This window comes from Chrysemys picta, chromosome 1, assembly GCF_011386835.1.
Source record: "Chrysemys picta bellii isolate R12L10 chromosome 1, ASM1138683v2, whole genome shotgun sequence".
In the NCBI taxonomy this organism is placed as follows: Eukaryota; Metazoa; Chordata; order Testudines; family Emydidae; genus Chrysemys; species Chrysemys picta.
This window is the reverse complement of record NC_088791.1, coordinates 67,709,628-67,731,345: the sequence shown is the minus strand read 5'-3', so window position 1 is coordinate 67,731,345 and position 21,718 is coordinate 67,709,628. Positions and strand designations below refer to the sequence as shown.

Genomic DNA, 21,718 nt, shown 5'->3' with positions numbered 1-21,718 from the left:
ATATGTATTTACATTTAACAGATGAGAAGGCCTGATTCTCAATTGGTGTATATCAGAATAGTTCCGTAGAAGCAAATGCAGCTACATTAATTTATACAACTTAAGAATTTGGTCCTCTGAGAATTTGGCTACATTTCTTTAATAAGTAATATGTATCTACTATAGCTACATGAATTACCTCACCACATAAAATAACTATTGGATATCAAGTATAATATTCTGCACTACTGTTTGACTAGAACTACTCTTAGAAAGCTACAGTGTATAGCAGAGGTGAAGAAAGTTTGGCAAACAAGGACTAATCTGAAAACCATACGTTTATTTCTCTGTTTACATATTAGGTCTCCATGTGGCTCATCTTGCTTAAAGATGAGTTTATATGAGCTCTTGAGCTAGATCAAAAAGAGGGTCAACAGGAAATTATCACTGGTTTAGTGCCACTTGGAATCTATCAGAAGAAGCAGCAGTGATATTGGAATAAGCACGTGATTAGGCTGAAATTTTCTATGAAATATTTGTGTGAATTAGGCTAATAACAGCTGGGTGTTAGAATATGTTGAAAAGAGAAAGGTGGCAAAAGAAGAAAGTGATGTTTTTATTTATTAGGAAAATAGTTAAAGTCCTGGTAATTTCAGATAGTTGGTGGGGCCCTAAGCAGAGAACTTGCCCAGGAATGAACAGCAGGAACTTCCTGTTTATTTTCAGTTTACTATAGATTGTAAAGTCTTCTTTGCAAGGAATCCATCTCTATCTGTATGGTAAAATGCCATGTGTATTTAAAGTACTATAATAAATACTAATAGTATACATTTTCATAATTCATGTTATTGTGGAAAGAGATGAGAAGTTTTGGGTTTCTCAGATCATGAGAATATTGGAATATTAATAATAAAAGTGTCTCTCATTTGGATAGGTAATTCAGCATAGCTAAGATTAATTTTACCTATAGAAGAGTATTTTTTTGGCTGTTGTCACTGAACATGTGGCTTGCAATATGGAATTCAGATATTCAAGGGGCTTCATGTTTTGTCTCCTCATTGAGCTCCACTTCAACTCACTTTTGTGACTCAGAGTGTAATCTGCCCCTCTCTGGGTAATGTTGTTTTAGTATAAGAAATTTATACTGGATGTTAAGGTGGTGAACTATACTCACCCTTTCACTTAATGAGAATCCCACCCAGGGCTGAATTTAATTCAATATATTAAAGCAAAGTTTCCTCTGTATTAAAGTTCATTTTACACAGAAAGCCTCAAAATTAGATATTTACACTCATTTGCAGCCAAATTTTCAAAATGGCCATTGATCCTGGACACCCTAGTTTTTGAGATCCCAATTTGAGACATGTTAAGGTATTTCAAGATGTGCACCCAAAATAAGTAACCACGTTTGAAAACTTTGGCCATAATACTCTATTATCATGGTGATTGGATGCTTCATAAATAGGAGGAAGATATACCTAATCTAATCTTTAATGCTTAGGTTTTACTTCAGTTTTACAGCTGCCCAGCAGTATGTTGCAGAGAGTAGAGGTTCACTTTTTTCCAATGAGTTTCTTCAGAAAGGCCTCCTAGTGAAGTAGGAATTCTCAATGGTTATTTCTTGAATATGCATCTGGTAGGCAGAATCAAGTGTGTTCAGTTTTCAGTACATTCTTTTTAGATCCAGAAGTTTGGGGTGACTTTTATCTTAAAGAGCTACTCCGCCTGATGGGTTTTTCCAAGTTCTTTCAGCTCTAATATTGCTGTCTGACAACTTATAGCAGAGGATTTGTTACTCAAGGCATAGGGACTTTTGCAATGGTTTTATTACATTTGACATGTTAGACCATTAATGAATATTTGTTTCTGGTATCTGGCAGGACTAGTAACTATCAAGTTTGGAATTGTAAACATCCAGAGAAAATTCTGTAAATACGGTATCTATAACACTATTTAAATATCAAGCACTTAGTACATTTTACTATTTGTGTCCAATTAAGAGTTACTGGCTTTAATTATTTCCGAACCATTAAAAATCATTTGCAATAGATATTAGAAAGATACAAATTATACTGTCAATACTTCTGAAATTGATCGCCTCTGGCTTTTCCAATGAATGGTACAATCTATATATTTCTCTTTATATTTGTGACGAAGTGGGGATTTTCCCTTGTCATGTTGTATGTGAGTCGTACTGTTTTTCATGAATGCTGTGTGTGCCTCAGTTTTCCTGTGTATTGCATCAATGTCTAGGTGGTGGGAATAAGCATGTGTGACTTTTTTGGGGGCTAATCCAGCTGCCTGCACGGATGCTATGGCTGCCCCTTCGTAACCTGAGACCCAGGAGGGGAATGGGACCAAGTGACTCTTGGCCCAGGAAGTGAGACAAAGACCGGAGGAGGAGCAACAGGCAGGGCAGGGTCCAGGCAGCTGGAAGCTAGTCAATCTCCGCTGGCTTGGGGAGCAGGGGGAGGACCAGAGCCCTAGCTCTGGGCTCCCCTCCCCCCAAGATGGACTTGGCTGAAAGTCACTGATTTCTGTGCTGACACAAGTTCTGTTCTACGCTGTGTTCCTGTCGACTAATAAACCTTCTGTTTTACCGGCTGGCTGAGAGTCACGTCTGACTGGGGAGTTGCCCAGGCGGTTTCGCTGAGGGAAATGCACAGCGTGAAAAGGGATGCTGAATGCTCTGAGGTCAGACCCAGGAAGGTCAAAGCTGTGTAAGCTTCTTGCCCTGGAGACAGTATGCTCAGAGAGAGGAGGCATGCTCCCCCAGAGTCCTGACTAGCTTCATATGGAGTAGTTCCAGAGCAACGCCCCAGTGACCCCGTGACAATATTATCCAACTAATATTGGGACTGCTCCGGTGAGCAAAGTCAAGCACATATGTAAGTGTAGGACTAGAACCTAAGGTTATATGTACCATCTCGAGGCATTATTTTGACTTCTTCAGTGGTCACAGACAAAAAGAAATATGAGGCAACAGGTTAATTTAAAGGGTTCTGGTTATATCTAAAAGGTGGTCTCCATCAGAAAAGTTAGACTAATTCCCAAATAATTTTTTCTGATTATCAGTTGTGGGTATGCATTTTGCTTATTGTATTGTCAAAAGCTCCTGAGAGAGATGTAAAGTGTTAAATATATGTTGGGAATTTTTACTTGCATACGTAAATACAGAAGCGGATGGTATTTTTTTTAGCACTAATTTTTTACCTTGCCTTTTCCATCTTCATCTTACTGATTTGAATAAGGAAGAAAAGGAGGTAAAGCTAAAAGCATGGGCTCCCTCTGCTGGCTGCTAGTGTTGCTTTGAGTCCCTCTGTCAGTGAATTAGCAGGGACGCTAAACAATATTGAGATTGAGAAGACAGGACTGCAGCCTGCTTTTAAGGGTAATATTATGGGACAAAATATAATGTGGGTGTTGAAAATAGGTTTAATCTTACTTTTAAAATATTTTTGCTACGTATCGATTTGCTCTTGAAATAGTGGAGATGATGATGCAGTACCATTTTACATAAGTGGTGTTGCAGCAGAACAATCATACACGGAAGGAAGATGCTAGGCAGGACCAAATTTTCCCCAATGTTCATCACCCTCTGCAATTTAAGGAAAATGATACCATCACTTGATCCTAATGCATGATGCATGAGGATAGGATTAAAATTCGAAATTATCTGGACAAACCGGAGAAATGGTCTGAAGTAAATAGGATGAAATTCAATAAGGACATATGCAAAGTACTCCATTTAGGAAGGAACAATCAGTTGCACACATACAAAATGGGAAATGATTGCCTAGGAAGGAGTACTGCGGAAAGGGATCTGGGGGTCATAGTGGACCACAAGCTAAATATGAGTCAACTGTGTAACGCTGTTGCAAAAAAAGCGAACATCCTTCTGGGATGTATTAGCAGCAGTGTTGTAAGTAAGACATGAGAAGTAATTCTTCTGCTCTACTCTGCTGATTAGGCCTCAACTGGAGTATTGTGTCCAGTTCTGGGTGCAACATTTCAGGAAGGATGTGGACAAATTGGAGAGAGTCCAGAGAAGAGCGACAAAAATGATTAAAGGTCTAGAAAACATTACTTATGAGGAAAGATTGAAAAAATTGGGCTTGTTTAGTCTGGAAAAGAGAAGACTGAGAGGGGACATGATAACAGCTTTCAAGTATGTAAAAGGTTCTTACAAGGAGGAGGAAGAAAAAAAATTGTTTTTCTTAACCTCTGAGGATGGGACAAGAAGCAATGGGCTTAAATTGCAGCAAAGGAGGTTTAGGTTGGACATTAGGAAAAACTTCCTAACAGTCAGGGTGGTTAAGCACTGGAATAAATTGCCTAGGGAGGTCTTGGAATCTCCATCATTGGAGATTTTTAAAAGCAGGTTAGACAAACACGTCAGGAATGGTCTAGATAATACTTAGATCTGCCTTGAGTGCAGGTGACTGGACTAGATGACCTCTCAAGGTCCCTTCCAGTTCTATGATTCTTGCTTAAATCTCAAAAGAAAAGTGAGTTCCCTACTCTGGCCACCTCCAAGATCTCTGGGGAAAATGCTCTAGGAAAAAATTCCTTCAAGACCCCAATGTGGTAGTTAGTTTCAACTTATGCATACAAATAAGAATTCACTCTAATTCAGCATCTTGTCACATTTATACCCTGAGATACTGTTGATGTCCAATCATAAAACGGTGGTTGCATGGATCCATTTCTTCCTTCTCCACACCCAGCAAACCTTTGCAAGGAGAAAAGTATAGGACAGACTAAAGTGTCTCCGTGGCCCCAGTGAAAACAGCCAAAGGCCAAGTCTACTGCACCTGCTAATGTCTGGCAGCAGATGCTTGAGGAAACTACACACAACTCACTTCAAAAGCAAGAATAACAGGGATTGGCAACCTTTGGCACGTGGCCTGCCAGGGTAAGCCCCTTGGCGGGCTGGGCCGCTTTGTTTACCTGCCGCGTCTGCAGGTTCGGCCAATCATGGTTCCCACTGGCCGCGGTTCGCCGTTCCAGGCCAATGGGGGCTGCGAGAAGTTGCGGCCAGCACATCTCTCAGCCCCTATTGGCCTGGAACGGCAAACCACAGGTAAACAAACTGTCCTGGCCCGCCAGGGGCCTTACCCTGGCAAGCCATGTGTCGAAGGTTGCTGATCCTTGAATAAAGAGTGCTATGTCCCTCTCAGCACTCGGTGATCAACTGGCAATGCCTTACATGCCTACAGAATGAAGAAAAGTGTGTGTGTGTGTGTGTGTGTGTATGTGTAAAGCACTATACTTGTTCACACATTGTGGATCACGGTTACCAGAAGCCACTACTCTCCCTCCCATGCAAGTGAGAGGGGAACGGTTGGACAGAGGCAGGAAGTGAATGGAGACGTGACTCCAGGCTCCCACAGATATTTTCGAGCACAGCTAAATAGGCATTGAAAGGGGAAGTAAGCTGTACCAGACTAAAGGCTGACATGGCTTTTTTTCTCACTCCCACCCCCTCCCTACCTCCCGAGAAGGGGGAACTGGGAGTGAAGTGTGACTCTCTGTTCATGAACAGATTCTAGGTGACACTGAAACTCAATTCACATCTGAAGAGTTTCAGTGATTAGTGAAAAGAAATGGTATCAAACACATCACATCAGCTCCTCACTGCAATGTCCTGGGTTTTGAACCCAGGCCTGGGAATCCCTAGAGGGGTGCTGTATCCTAGCCTCCATCCAACATCTACTGAAACCTGGTAGGCTGAGAATCTACTAGGACTATAGCCTCAGCCAAAGCACAACCCACAGGAGCCATGATTGGTGGTTCACCTGACTCCACTGATTAGTCCAGCTATGCTATTTAAACTAGAAGGAGGCACAAGAAGTTTTTCTGAGTAACAAAGTGATTTTCTGTTGTGGCTGTATTGGATTGTGCTTGTACCTGCCACCTGCATGTAACACTGTTCCTGATTCTTGCTCTACTCCTGCACCCAACACTGTTCCTAATTCCTGCCTCAGCTCCTGTTCCCACCATGCTCCTCCTCCAGGCTTAATCATTGCTTCTCCTCCAGTCACTGCCCTTATGCCTTGCCTCTGATCCTCAGTTACCAGTCCTGGCTCTGACCCTAGCCTCCAACTTTTGACTCTGGCTTGACCCTTGGCTCTGGCATTTGGTATCTGACCTTGGCTGTGACTTTCAGCTTCAATTCCTGGCTCTGGTTTCACCCTTGGCTCTGGTAACTGGCAGTTGACTCTGGTGCTGACCCTTGGCTTTGTTCCCTAACCTGGATGCCTGCTCCATCCACTAGACTTGACTCCTGCTCTGACTGCTAGACCAGACCACCTGCATCCTGGTCCATAACACTCATCATCTTGCCACAAATGGATTAATGGAAAGGCTTATCCAGACATTCAAGCAAGTGATTTGCGCAATGGTAGCTCACAGCACAAGGTAGCAATTTTTCTTTTGGCTGTACATGTTACTACATATCAGACATAAGTAATGTTGTTTATGGGATGTAATTTAATGTCAAATCTGGCCTTGTTAAAGCCCAATCTGCAGAGGGATTTTCTTAAGAAACAGTGCAATCAAATAACCACAAATAGTAATTCTTGACTGCACAGTTTTCAAGGGAGGAAAAGTCTTAGTAAGAGACTAGTGGCCCACACTGTCTTCTGTATTTGAAAAGTCACTAGAACCCTGCCAGAGCAGCTGTGTTCATATGTAGCTAGATGTTTCATGTGATACATGTTTAGTAAACATCGTTATTTGGCCCCTATTGTGTCCAGGGGGTTCCTTCATATTACACATGTTGTGTAAAAAGCAAAAGACACAACCACTGTTATAAAGTGAATTATCATGTACCTCTGCTCAACTCACCTGTACTCTGCTCTCTAAAGCAATAGTGCCCAAACTTTTTCTGTTGCACCCCTTCTTACTGTGGGGATGTATCATCCCTACACCAACCTAATGAAAAGTTCCATGAGGAGGTAAGGGTCACGATGGGACACTTGCCAGGTAAACAAATCATGGCCTTATGTAAGGCCCCCTGGTGGTCTAGGATTATATAAGATGAAGTAAACAAATCATGGCCTTATGTAAGGCCCCCTGGTGGTCTAGGATTATATAAGATGATCATGGCCTTATGTAAGGCCCCCTGGTGGTCTAGGATTATATAAGATGAAGTAAACAAATCATGGCCTTATGTAAGGAACGGTTGAACCAATCGGTGTGGGGCTATACATGTGATAAACACATGATTCTCCTTCTTGTCCAATCCGTAGATGTGTTATTATAGCCTAATTGTGTTATGTAATGTTGAGAAAAAACTATAAAAGAAAGCTTGTAATAAACAGGATTTGATTCAGCTTGCAACCACATTGGTCGTGTGCTTTATCCGCTCCGTATGGAACCCCACAAATGGTGACCCCGACGTGATTCAGCTTGGACATCGAGGCAGCCGACTAAAGCGTTCGGTGAGAAAAGGCGGAGGTGGCAGCCGCGGCAGGAGGTACCGGAGGATACCGGCTCCTGGTCGTCCGAGAGAGACGTTCGTGAGCTCACAGGTGAGCGGCTGCATTTAATAAAATGGGCTCTGCTTTGTCTGCAGAGGAGGAGACGGTGCATGATTTTTTATTATGCATCGCTGAAAAGCGGGGAGAGAAGCTTCCCTCTGACGCGTTGTCCCGTTTGTTGGAATGGGGGGAGAGACACGGGTTTTTTGTTACTCCTGATACTGTCTTTGATAAAGCAGTCTGGGAAAGCCTCGGCTCCGATCTATGGGAATCGGTTGCCCACGGCAACAAAGAGGCTATCTCCTTGAGCCAAGTTTGGTGGAAATCTAAAAAACTGATTGAGACCCTCACAGCCGAAGCTGAGGTGCAGTCGGCAATAGATGACCTTTTTCAAAAAAGGGTGACCTCTCAGCCTGAGTCACCTGTACCGACGGAGCCGCCGACTGTCCTGCCCGTAGGAGCGCGAGAATTTTTTGGAGGTGAGAACACCTTTATTCCGCTCGCGCCGTCGGCTCCGGCACCGGAACTTGACCCTTGTGATATTCCGTTACCCCCCGACACCGAATCTCCTATGGAGGTTTTAAATTCGGACCAGGAGTTTAGAGCTGAAATGTACAAGCAAGGCCTTACACTACAGGAACTTTTGAGTCGCGTGTCACGCATTGCCGGAGAGGCACCCCCGCAGTCTCACCTGCTCCTAGCCCTGAAAGGGGGCCCACCTACATTGGACTATCGAACGAACGTATCCGGGCCCCCCCCTGGCCAGGCTAAAGCTTGTGCTTGCGGCATGTGGGACTGCTTGACAGGATGCGCAGGCCATCCGCTACACCCTGGCATGCCGCCGCCAAAGCCGCCTCGCCGCACGCTACCTGGCCGTCCGTTGGTGGCCCCGTCCTCAAATCCTTTCGTTACAATGAACCCGATAGCCCCTCCTGCGTACTCCTCGGGTGCCCCCTCGCCCATAGTGCCAGACAGTGATCCGGGTACGGGCGGCGGACCTGGCCCACCGGATCCGGCACGTAGATGGTTTGGTTTAATTAAAGAAGCCCACATAGAAGGTCAGTTCCTCCCCAGCGCCTTCCCGGTCGTGACGGACCCACATCATCCGGACCGACGGCACTGGGCTCCATTGGATTGGAAGCTTGTTAGAGAGGCGCAGAAATCCATTATGTCATACGGCCTGCACAATCCCTATGTGCAATCCCTGATTGAGCAGATCTTTGTGGGACAGGCCATGTGTCCCTATGATTCTGTTAAATTTGCGGACATGCTCCCGTTAGCCACCACCTGCGCTGTTGTGGCATCCTGCCCCAGTTGTCAACGGCATGTCCTCCCAACCATCCCTCTCGTTAGGGGTGAACCCTCGCGGTCTGTCTTCCCTCCAAATTTGGCAAACCGATATCACCTTTTTTTCTGAATTTGGCTCCCTTAAACACCTCCATGTTACAGTCGATACCTTTTCTGGGTTTTTATGGGCCACAGCGTTGCCCAGTACTGGCTCCCGGGACGTTGTCAAGCATTGGCAGGCATGCTTTGCAGTTATGGGCGTCCCAGCCTCTATTAAAACCGATAATGGTGCTGGGTACGTCTCTCGCCGTACGGCACAGTTTTTGTCCCTCTGGGGTATTTCCCACCTCACTGGCATCCCTGGTAACTCCACCGGCCAGGCGATCGTTGAGCGCTCTCACGCTACCCTGAAAACGCTCTTGCTTAAACAAAAGGGGGAGCTGCCCTCGACCCGCTCATGCGCACACCACATGCCCGTCTCTTTAAGGCGCTCTATGTCCTCAACTGGTTACAGGTAGGGGCGCACGACACTCCACCAGTTGTCCGACACATCTCGGGCATTATGAAACACGACCAGTTACCTGCGGTAAGCCCCCCAGTCAGATGGTTTGATTATACACAGCAGAAATGGAAGGGCCCTGTGGATTTACTAACCTGGGGACGGGGATATGCATGTATTTCCACCAATGCGGGTCCCCGGTGGGTTCCAGCGAAGTGGGTCCGGCCGTGGCTCAAGACACGAATTGCTGAGGAGCCCGACGCCGCCACGCAGGAGCCGGACGACGACCCCGCAGCACCGGATCTGCACTTATTGTTTGTCACAGCCTAGACACCTGATAATGTGGTACTTCTATTTGTTCGGACTCCTTATTATAGGAGCAGGGGTCTTTGTATGTCCAAACTCTGTACCTTTTGTTAACCCACGACAAAATGTTTGGGTCACCTGGGCGAACCAGACTGGCCAAGAAGCCCTTTTTGCTTGTCCATGGCCACCCCATCGGATCCCTTTAAAATATGTCTTATTGGCTATCCTTATTTACACCCCAATGGTTTTCGTGGGTATTTATGTAATATTATGTTTTTAATAGTTCTCTATATATTTCCCAGTTGTTGAATGTCACCTGTCGTCAGTTTTATAGGTTCAAAAAAAGTAGTCAGGTGGCTAGTAATTGTCCTAATGTTAGTTGGACCCTCCTATAGGCCTTATTTAAGAAAAAGGGGGGAGGTGTGGGGATGTATCATCCCTACACCAACCTAATGAAAAGTTCCATGAGGAGGTAAGGGTCACGATGGGACACTTGCCAGGTAAACAAATCATGGCCTTATGTAAGGCCCCCTGGTGGTCTAGGATTATATAAGATGATCATGGCCTTATGTAAGGCCCCCTGGTGGTCTAGGATTATATAAGATGAGGTAAACAAATCATGGCCTTATGTAAGGAACGGTTGAACCAATCGGTGTGGGGCTATACATGTGATAAACACATGATTCTCCTTCTTGTCCAATCCGTAGATGTGTTATTATAACCTAATTGTGTTATGTAATGTTGAGAAAAAACTATAAAAGAAAGCTTGTAATAAACAGGATTTGATTCAGCTTGCAACCACATTGGTCGTGTGCTTTATCCGCTCCGCATGGAACCCCACATCTTACTAGTAATGGATTCTGTCCGTGTCCCCCTTCATTACTGCACAGCCTAAGTTTCCTCAGCAGAGGAGCTTGGGCTGAAGGTGGAGCAGGGGATGGGGAAGGAGCGAGGGCTAGAGGTAGAGCTGGCCTGGGAGCAGAGAGGGAATGAGGGCAGAGCCAGGCTGGAGCCGGAGCCAGAGCTGGACTGGGGGCAGAGCAAGGCTGGGTGGTGCTCCCTGCCCACCCCCCATGGGAACTGGCCCGGATCCCACCATGTGCTGTCCCCTTCCCCACCCCAGAACATTCCTCCATGCCCCACAGTTTGGGGACTGCTGCACTAAAGGCATTGACACCTGGATGGCTTTTAACTCTCTCTAAACTTCTGAGCAGCTTCAAATCTAAAGTGCAAACAAACAGAGCAAAACAGCTCACTAGATAAATGTTTGTCTCCTGTGCTCAGATTTGGAATTTTCTTCTCCCTCAGCCCTTTACACAGCTTTGAGGGGCAGGATGGATAATATTCAAATTTAAGGTGTAATGTCTCATGACCCTGCAGGGCTAGAAACAGGGAGCCAGTTTCTCTGCTGCTAAAACTCCACTAACTTGAATTGGGTTCAGATGGATTTCCATGAGGGCACAGGATCTGCCCGGGTGGAACTCACTGTAGGATGAGGCACTTTTGACTGTGTATGACAGAAAGACTTAACACCACTATAAGGCCTGATCTTCTAGTTCTTACTCTGACCTTATTCATTCAATACTTGAAATCAGTGGGAGTTTTGATTGACTAAGGATTGAAGCCCCAATTCGGCAAAGCACTTAAGCATGTGTTTAAACGCTTTGCTGAATATGGATGGTTTGCTGGATCAGGACCTGAGTGAGGAAGAGAGGACTGGGTTCTACATCTTTTATTTCTCTGTACAGCTACAATCTGTGGCAGAGCAGATTATTCTGCTAATCTGAGTGTCTGAATTTTTAAAAAGTGAGTATAAAAATATGCAGAGGATTTCCAGTGCTGTGTGAGTGTTAGCCCATTCGATCCTATCATACAGTAAATAAAATTAAAGTGTTTTCCTTTTTAATCTTCTACGTATTTCCTGTGAAAATCTTGTGGGAGCCATATATTCATTAAACATCTATGTGTATTTTATGAAAGTTAAAATTTGTAATTATTTTTCTTTTCAATGTCTCTCTGTTTTATACAAATTCTAATATTTTTGGAAACAAGTTTGTCATAGTAAATATTGTGGGAGAGCGTCTGTGTAAAGATACGGCATCTGAGGTCTGTGACTTGGGCCCTTACACTCATTGTGTAGATCAGTGATACTCAGACTGAGCCTTGAGAGCCGCAAGTGGCTCTTTAATGTGTCTCTTGCGGCTCTTTGCAGCACATGATATTAAAACATGGTGTGATTTTAATTATCAACCACTCTAAGTTATTAACCAATCAGGATACATTAACTATGCTATTAACCAATTGTAGTTGATAAAATAATAATACTTGGTCAGTCATTTTGCTGTGAGAATAATTATATAGTAAATGAAACAATTAATTCACATTACTGTGGCTCTTTTGGGTAATGATGATTGCTAATTTGGCTCCTGAACCAGTGAGGTCTGAGTATTCTGATGAAGATATTCCAATTTGTCAATCTGGAATCCAGCAGGTGGACCAGCATCTCTGGTTTTCTTAGGTTACTTCTGAGAGATCTTTTGAAGAAAAGACTGAAGGATCGGTTTTGGAGCTTGCAAGGATACATTTTACACGTTAGCCGAGACCAAGGACAGGCAACCAATATCTGAGACCTCTTGGTCAAATTATTTAAATAGGAAGACAAAGAAAAGCTTCTTACACTGTAGCAGTGTGGATAAAGTTACTTATTGGTAAAGTGATTGTATCGTTACATATTCTCTCCATATGTAAGTTGTGAAACACAGAAATGGCAGCTAGCATTTGGGACCATTAACTAGGAGATAATTCAAGATTTATTGAGGCTCATAGTACTCACTCAGATGAGAAAGAAAGATTGGGACAGGGCAGATGGGGGTTGGAGTCAGAGTCTATAACAGATGGGTATAGTGCTGAGACATGCAGTAAGAGTAGGATGGTTGACAAAAGTGCCACCTGAAAGTAATTGCATTTGCACTTGGACAGTATGATTAAAAAAGGATCTTTCCTTGTATATAGGCGTCTATAGTTTCATTGCTGAAGCTGATTGGAGTGTCCATTGTTGATGCTGGTGTGGGAATGTTCTAGAGAGAGTTTGATGGAAGAGTGGTGGTTGTTGAAGTTGTGGTTGAAATCTGAGGGAACTTAGGTCACCTGTGTAGAGTATGAAAATATCATCAATGTATATTGGTTTCATGGTGAATTTTTCCAGAAACTTTTCCTTGAGGTGGCCCCTGAAGAGGTTAGCATATGGGGAAGCCATCCTAATACCTATGGCTGTTAAATGTAAAGTTATGTCTGAGGATGAAATGGATGAGTCTGATATGTTTGGGATGGATATCTGAGGTGTTGTCCATTGTTTAGATATCTGAGGCATGCAGTGATGCTGTCATGAATGGTGAGGTGAGACATGTTGGTGTACAGGGAGATGACATCTGTAGTGACAGAAATGGTGTTCTGATGGAGGTTGTTAATGTTGTGGAGTTTTTGGAGGAAGTTAGTTGTGTCCTGAGAGAAATTGTCCCTTTGTGCAGTGAGTGGTTTGAAGATGGTTTTGATGAGTTCTGATATTACATCAGTAAGAGTTCCATGGCTTGGGTCTGCCTGGGTTCCCTTTTCTGTGTATCTTGAGAAGCATGTAGAACAGTGGTTCTCAAACTTTTATACTGGTGACTCTTTTCAAATAGCAAGCCTGAGTATGACGCCCCACCCCCCTAAAAATTAAAGACACTTTTATATTTTTAACACCATTATAAATGCTGGATGCAAAGTGGCATTTGGGGTGGAGGCTGACATCTTGTGACCCCCCATGTAATAACCTCGTGACCCCCTGAGGGGTCCCAACCCCCAGTTTGAGAACCCCTGATGTAGAAGGTCCCTGGGGTGGGTTCATGGGAAATGCAGTTAGTTTCTCTTGGACTTGTTTGGGGAAGAATTTGATATCCTTAAATTCCTGTGTGAATTTGTGGTGTGAGGTCTCTTTTGAGTTCTTTATAGTAGGTGGTGTGATAAAAGACAACGCCCTATCACCCATGGGCGATCATTTTCCCCAAGCTGATCACTCCATATTTGACCTCTTAGTTCTCATCCTCAAAAAAAACCCTGCACAACATCTTCAAAAGACAAACCTGGGAAATTAAATTCATAATTCAGTTAGATGCTAAAAAATCACTCAGCAGAGATACTGGTTTTAAGGCTCATAACAATTGGTAACCCATATGTCAACCCCTTATTTTAGCAATCTGTCCCACCCTATATTTAGCTGTGACACTGATTTCATTTTTCTAGACTTGAAGAAGAGCTCTGTGAAGCTTGAAAGCTTGTTTCTTCCACCAACAGAAGTTGGTCCAATAAAAGATATTACCACACCCACCTTTTCTCTCACAATTTTATGGAGTTGTCTTTTGAATATAACTGCCCTATAAGGTACACCCTACTCCATGTATTCCCTCAGGACACCATCTGCTTGTATCTTGCTAACCCTCTTTCTCACTAGGGAACATTTCAGGACTGATTCTTCTGTCAAGCTGCACTTAAATCTCCCATTAAGTTCAAAGGAGTGCCACATGTGGAACTGATGAACTAAATGATAAGACCCTCATTAAATGATCTCCACTAAAGTTATCCAGCTCTTAAACTTTGTCCCTTGTTTTTGCACATAAATTTCTATGAAGGCAGATTTTGTCTGTAAATGGATGCAGTCAAATGGGTAGGTGATGCATATAGTTTACTTAACCAAAGTAAAAGTTTCATAAGCAGAATTTATTTTGGCTTATCTTTATCCTGACAGTATTACTGTCTTAAAAATATTTAAGCAAAAAGCACAATCTGCAGATCACACGAAAACATCAGGAACTTTACTAATACATCACAGAAATGGGGAATAAAACAATTAATTCATATTATTTCAACAGCTATAATAACAGCTACATTAATAAAACAAGTATCAGGGGGTAGCCATGTTAGTCTGTATCCACAAAAACAACGGCATCTGAAAAACGGAGGTTTTTTACCCATGAAAGCTTATGCCCAAATAAATCTGTTAGTCTTTAAGGTGCCACCAGACTCCTTGTTGTTTTTATTAATAAAACAAGCCACTTTACACACTCCTTATTATATCCTAAATATGGGACCAGATTTTCATAAAACGAGGTCAAAGATCCAGACACACTTGTCTTTGTACCATTGCAAGTTTGTTTTCTGCAACTGCATACAGAAATTGCTCATAATTTTTTATGTAAATAGAAATTTATAAAGTCCATTGAAGCCAATAGGCTCCCATTGACATCAGCATACCTATTTTCTGTGTTGTATGTGTTTTAAGAAACACCTAATTTGATGGTGTACATACTGGTGTAAAAGTTAGGCACGTAAAATGTGTGTGGATATGGTGTTCACCTTTTGTAAATCTGGCAAACAATGAAGAGAAAGAGGAGCAACGAAAGGCATTTTTTAATCTTTGTGATTGAAAGATGACAACACACAATTCATTTGTGACTTTACTGCATCATGCACTTTTGAGTATACAGTCATACAAAAGTCATGATTAAAAAGTGTATTGCTGTGCTCATAATTCTTTGCATCCATCTTGAAAATGAATCCCAACAGACACTCTGGTCAACGTATAACATAAATATGTAGACTTCGGCTCTCCACTGAACACCTTCAGATGTCAAGTCTAATGATCGTAACACTTCTATAAACTGAATTAAATCTTTATATTTGAACAGTTTTATTTTGCTCACATAAACATTGCTTGAGCCAGATTCTTGGCTGGTATAAATAAGTGTAGCTTCATTGAAGTCAATGGGTAAAGTCCTAGCTCCTCTGAACTCCATGGGAAAGCTCCCCACTCCAGTGAGCTCTGGATTTCACCTATTAGCTTTATGCCAATTAATATTCGCTGCAGAACTGACCATGAGTCTTTATTTTTCCATATGGAATAATTTTTTTTAGCTGACAGAAATAGACTAACATCAATTGCATATAATTTGATGAATCTTTCATAAAGTATTCAGAAATGAATTTCTGCCTTAAAGCAGAGATGTTTGGTAAAAGAAATAAGATGACTAGTCCAAACATACTGAATATTTTAAAATATCCAGATAAATCAAATACTACTCAGATCTCAAGGAATGAGTTTGTTACAAGCAAGGTTGGCTCCAGGGTTTTGGCCGCCCCAAGCAGCCAAACAAAAAACAAACAAACAGAAAAAAAAAGCCGCAATCGTGATCTGCGGCGGCAATTCGGCGGAAGGTCCTTCGCTTTGAGCAGGAGTGAGGGACCGGTCGCCGAATTGCTGCCAAACAGCTGGACGTGCCATCCCTCTCCAAAGTGGCCGCCCCAAGCACCTGCTTGGTAAGCTGGTGCCTGGAGCCGGCCCTGGTTACAAGGACACTGTCTGTCTTTTTATGTAGACAAGGCTCCCTTTCAGAAAGTCAATTTGTTTAAACTGAATTCATAGCTTGAGCTGGGCAGGAAACAGTTTTTCCATCCCAGAAAAAAAATTGAGATTTCAGAAATTTTCCCCATTCCAAATCAGGATGAAAAGTGAAAATCTCAATTTTGTGAACCAACAATCTGGAAAAAATAAATTGGGTCAATCAGAATATTTTGTTTCAGTAACTTTGGAACATTTAGTTTTGATTTTGACCTTTTAAATTTTATAAAAAATGAGGACAGTAATTTTTTTTTAATTATTCTGAGCCAAAGGACTAGAATTTTTTGGCTTGAAAATGTTGAATGTTATCAAATCATTTCTTAAGTTATTCAAATATATTTTGTATAATAGCTGCTGTATCACTGTCACATTGGTTTGAACACTTGGGCCTGAGTCTCCTCTTACTTCAGTTAGTGTAATAAATTCTAATTATTTGAAAGGTGTTAATCAGTGTATAACCAGTCTAAATGAGATCAGAAGTGGGTTTCTTCTTATTTACTTCAGAGGAAATTGGATATAATGCACATAAAGCAGGCTCCAAAGTCTAGAAGAATATTAGGAGGTAGGGACTTACATGTGATTAATAGGCAATGTGAGCTGCACAAAGAAGAAAAAGTGTGTATATCAAAATGGAATATCTTTTATTTTACATTTTCTGAATGAATTCTCTAGAAAACAAAATGTATAACAGAATCAGAAATTATTTATTGCTCATAACCATCTATCTTTCTCAAGATGTTGAACATTGTACTACTTGGAGAAATACTACTCCTCACATTTTCCACACAAAATCCCATTAAGTAAAACTTATTCTGAAGCTGGGGACGTTTGTCTTCATTCCTGAACACAGAATAATGGAACTGTGGTATTATATCATTTCGCTATGCTTGGTCCACATCCATCAGATTTTTTTTCTAATATTATGGGAACATGCAGACATGCAAACCAATGTCTGCCTGGCCCAGCAGGAGATAGTAAAATACTTCTCAAACACCAGATGGGATTTTACAATATTTGTAAAATATAAAATGCTTGAAGTGTTCTCTGCAAACCTCAAACCGAACATGTTTAATTTCCTTATATGCCTTTTTAATTCTCTTGGTGAACTTTTATAAATTAAAGGATTGTCAAAAGCCAGATGCATTTAAAATGTTCCTAAAATTAAATACTGTAGACTGATATCTATCTATATAGTGATATGATATGTGTGATATTAGTATAATCATATATAATTATATTCCTATAAAAACTAGATATCAGGAAATACTAGAATTCTACAGCTTATTTCCAATCTCATTTTAAATAACTAAAACTTTTTTTTTTCACATTTCAACATCCTATGACTTTTCATCACTGCATTACAAGTTATACTCAAACAAAGCAGAACATTTATCCAATATCAATTTGAAAGTAATGACAATGAATCCCTCAAGGGGCTGTGAATAGAGCTGATGTGGAATTTTTTGAATTATGTATTTTACTGGAAAATGCTGATTTGTAGAAACCAATACTTCACGGGAAAGGTTCTTGGTTTTAACAAAATTCACATTTTAAAAAAGTTTTGAAATTGTGTTGTAGTAAGCACCTTGGAAAGCCTTTCCTAAGTTCACTGATAGTTCAAAGAAAATGTGAGTACATTGCCAAATCAGATACAATAGCGAACAAACATATACATGTAAACCTTTACTGATCATTTTCCAAGATGCAATGGTCCTACCATTTTTGTACTAGATGGACTTGTGCTCTCCTTTTCCATAGACACTTGTGTCTATTAGCTAGTAAATGGATGGGAGGCCTCAAGTATTAAATTATAGACCTCATGCTTCATGCTTTTGGCTATGTTTGTGCTTTTATTTTCTCAGAGGACAGATTTCTAGTGGAAGAACAAATCTTGTTGCTTTCTCTCTTCCTGTATGTTTTGAATCCTCCATTCTAGCATGATTTGAACATTAAGGGACAAATTTCCACCAATTGGAAGCTCAGAAGTAGGTGCATGCATGCACATTGTTCCACACATTCTCCTGGTTTCCATAGACAAATTGGTTAATAGGAGCCTGTGCATACATGTTCCCACTTACATGCAAAATTAGCTTTTGTGAAGCACATCCTCCAATTTTTGAAATTTTTTACCCTTGTCATCCCAAACCAGGCTCTAGGTGGCTTTTATTGTTGTCATATAGTTGTTTACAACTCCAAAGAAGTAAGGGTATGAAGTCACCAGATCATCTAATTTATGTCAATGAGATTTGTCTTATAAAGAGAGAGAGAGAGAGAGAGAGAGAGAGTAAAAAACAGCATAATGTCCATCTTTTCACTACTTAAAATAATATTTTAACTTGTATATTTAGGTAAACCCCAATTATTCGAATGCCACAAAGTCATCTGAAACATTGTGATAATCAGAGTTTTGGATAAATGAAATTTGTTTCTGTACATATTTCAATTTGGGGTACAGCTTAAAAATTCAGATCACTTGAATGTGATAACTGGAGTTTACATGTAGCAGCAAATGCAGGGGAAACCTATTGGTCTCCCCTACACCCCGGGTTTTCTTCTCTTCTCCTCTAAGCAGCTGTCGTAGAAGGATTTATTTCACTTTTAGTTTCACTTATAAATAGTAAAATAGGAGCGTTTAATAGGTTCCGATTTCACTTTTCTAAAAGAAGCTACAAGTTAAAAACAACTATACTGGCAGGAAAGTCAATTACAAACACAAGTATGTGCAGGCCAGGGAAGGAGCAATAGTGTGGGAGAAACACGTCACCTGGAAATGTGACCAATGAACCCATTCATTGGTTTTGCCTTTGTTTCTGCTTCAGGTCTGTGCTCAGCAGCACTTTTAGTGACTCTATTAATGATGTTTGTATTGGAAAATCTATAGGGAGAGCCATCAGCTGGCAATCAAGTCCTCTACGGTGATTATCCTTAGTAGCAGGCAGTTGTAGAAATAGAGCTATTCTTAATTAATAGGCAGAGAGTTTTAAAAGTAACTCCTCTAGAGGAAGAATTTTAGTCTAAACTCTGACCTCCCTTGTGACTCCTATTGCTTCAAAACTATTTTGCTGAATGATGTATTTCTGGGGAAGATGTATGCATTGTCCATTCCATTCCTGTTACCTTCCTCCACAAACAACATATGGCAATACTTACCCTACATCATGTATTTCCATTAGCTCTTTTAGATGCTGTATTTATTTTCATGTTAATCGCTGAAGCCAAATTATATTGTTCAATTTGATTTGGGTTCCAAGGTAGACTAAAGCCATTTCAAGATGGAAGAACACTTGAACTAATGGAGACTGAATGACTGGCCTCAGTGAGATGTATTTATTATTTAATATGTTTGGCTTGCCATTTGCTTGGAAATTGATCTGACTGTCTCCAAACCTATCATAAGGGCTGTGTGAGCCAGAATGCTGTTTCGTGTAGACCTCAATCCCTGTAGCCATTTCTCTGAATACGATTCTTTTGCACAGTTACTTGTACAGTCTATCTAGGAACTTATATGTCCCCTGTCATTGAAATATCTGAGAGCTTCCCAAGTAGCTTCAAACCAGAAATAGCAATAACAATATATCTTTCTTTCTTTCTTCCCAGAAGGTAGGAGAAGTAGCTTAATTTATTTTGTGTGTGTGTTGTGTTCTGCGAAAAGAGCATAAGAGGGAAAGCTAGGTCAAAAGAAATGAGTTTTGGATTTAGTTCTGAAAGTGGTGATGCTTGTGATCATTCTTATCTCTTGCAGGAGTGAGCCCCTTGATTTAGGTCCAGCTATTTAAGGTTAATTCGTTCATGTTGGATTACTTGGATAGAAGGCACTACATAAGTACAACATATTATTTTGTAATAGTGTGGGAGAAACACATCACCTGGAAATGTGACCAATGAGCCCATTCATTGGTTTTGCCTTTGATTCTGCTTCAGGTTTGTGAAGCAGCACTTTTAGTGACTCTAATAATGATGTTCGTATTGGAAAATCTATAGGGAGAGCCATCAGCTGGCAATCAGTACTAGTATTACTAATAAAGATTCTTCTTTTACTCCAATTGGCAAAGGACTGGGATTATAGACCTGATGGACATGCGTACCATACCTGCTTTACTACCGGGCAGCTGTTTTGTGGGGAGTAGCTAGTGACTGAAGTCTCTGTGGCCACAGATCATTACATCTTCCTACTGTTGTGTTTCCCAAACTTTTGAAATCTTTCCCTTCAGGAAAATGAAACCAATAAATACCACCCCTTTTTTCCACCTTTCAGCCCTGGTATGTGTTTACATTTTATATTTATACATCTTCTCCATCTTCCTACAGCTAGTCCATCACACTTCCCCCTCACCCTCCACTTCAGGAAATGCTGGTATAAATCTTACTGCTCCTTTCTTACATGTTTTGAGCAGTGAAGTAGTTAAGCTCGCACCTCAGAGCTATAGTTTCTGGCTTTTTGTAAACTCAGACATCTCTCCCTCAGTTGGGCTTAGTCTACAGTATAAAGTTTTGCCAGCTATGTTGGCTAGGAGTGTGAAAAATCAACCCCTCTAACAAATGTAGGTATGCTGGCAAAAGCTCCAATATAGACAGAACTATGGCAACAGCATAGTGTTTGTTAGCTGACCTAATGCTCAGGTAGGTGGTAAAGCTATGCCAGCAAAATAACTCCTATTGGTTTACACTGCTGGAGGACTCTGCAGGCATCACAATACCAGCAAAGGCTCTGTAGTGTAGACAAAACCTTATGCCCATTTCATGCTCTGAAGGCTTTCTTCAGAGCCATAACATCTAGAGACTTTCTTAGCTTTCGTTATATAAAAAAAAAAGTTTGTATTGAGAGGCCCGTCCTTCATGCCTCCCTGCCCCAGAGGGGATGTCCCACACATTTGAAAATAGGATCTTACAGGGGAAACAGTAGAAAGCTCTTTTCCTACACAGGCTATCCTTTTTATGTTGATATAAATACTTCAGATTGTGCAGCTAGAGTGCAGACCAGTGCTGAAATTAGGCAATAGTAGGTGCCTAATAATTCAAGATAAAGCCTCAGACCCCAGTAAACCTAAAGATCCTTTCCAGTGTGAAGGACTTTGTGAACTGAATAATTCTACAGTAGCACAAGTTGTCCTGTATACATTATTGATTCCACTAAACATGAACATTTTTTCACTAAATGCTTTAGATATTCTGCATTTTAATCGATTTTTCATTATGTTTTTAAGTTATGACAAACTGGAACGTTGGTATCTCATTACAGGTGGATGAACTGGTCCCTTCTGGTTATATTTCCATGATTCGTGGGAGAAAAGATTACATGCACGTGGCAATCAGCACATCAGAAGACTCATGTTTCCACAGTTAAAGAAGGCTGGCAATTGTAGGGTGAGTGGAAGTCCTCCTGTTTAATAGATTTCATTTAATTAGACTTGTAGCTCCAAAGAGTGTTGTTTGTTTGTTTGTTTTGTTTGTTGTTATGGGGAGGTTAGCTAACTAAACAGACGTCCTTAATGACTTCGGTTTGCAAACAGATTCCAGTTTTATAATTTTGTATTTATTTATAAATATTTCTGTACTATGGCAATTGTATTTGAGTGCCTTGCCTACATTTATGAATGCAATACCTTCATCGGGTAGGTATGTATTATTATCCCCATTTTACAGATGGGGAAACTGTGGCACAGAGACTCATCTGCGACTTGCTCAGGGTCACACAGTGATTCTTCTATGGTAGAGCTTGGAACATACTGT

The 21,718-nt window shown here is 41.3% G+C and overlaps 1 protein-coding gene across 1 annotated transcript in view; it reads left to right on the top strand.

Moving 5' to 3' along the window:
- The first annotated feature begins 7,254 nt into the window (after positions 1-7,254).
- Positions 7,255-21,718, top strand: part of TSPAN8 (tetraspanin 8) — a 127,653-nt gene continuing 113,189 nt past the window's right edge. Inside the window, exons 1-2 of the mRNA XM_065558942.1 lie at positions 7,255-7,514; positions 21,228-21,352. The gene's annotated coding sequence lies outside the window, so the exon portion shown is untranslated. The remainder of the gene's footprint in view (positions 7,515-21,227; positions 21,353-21,718) is intronic.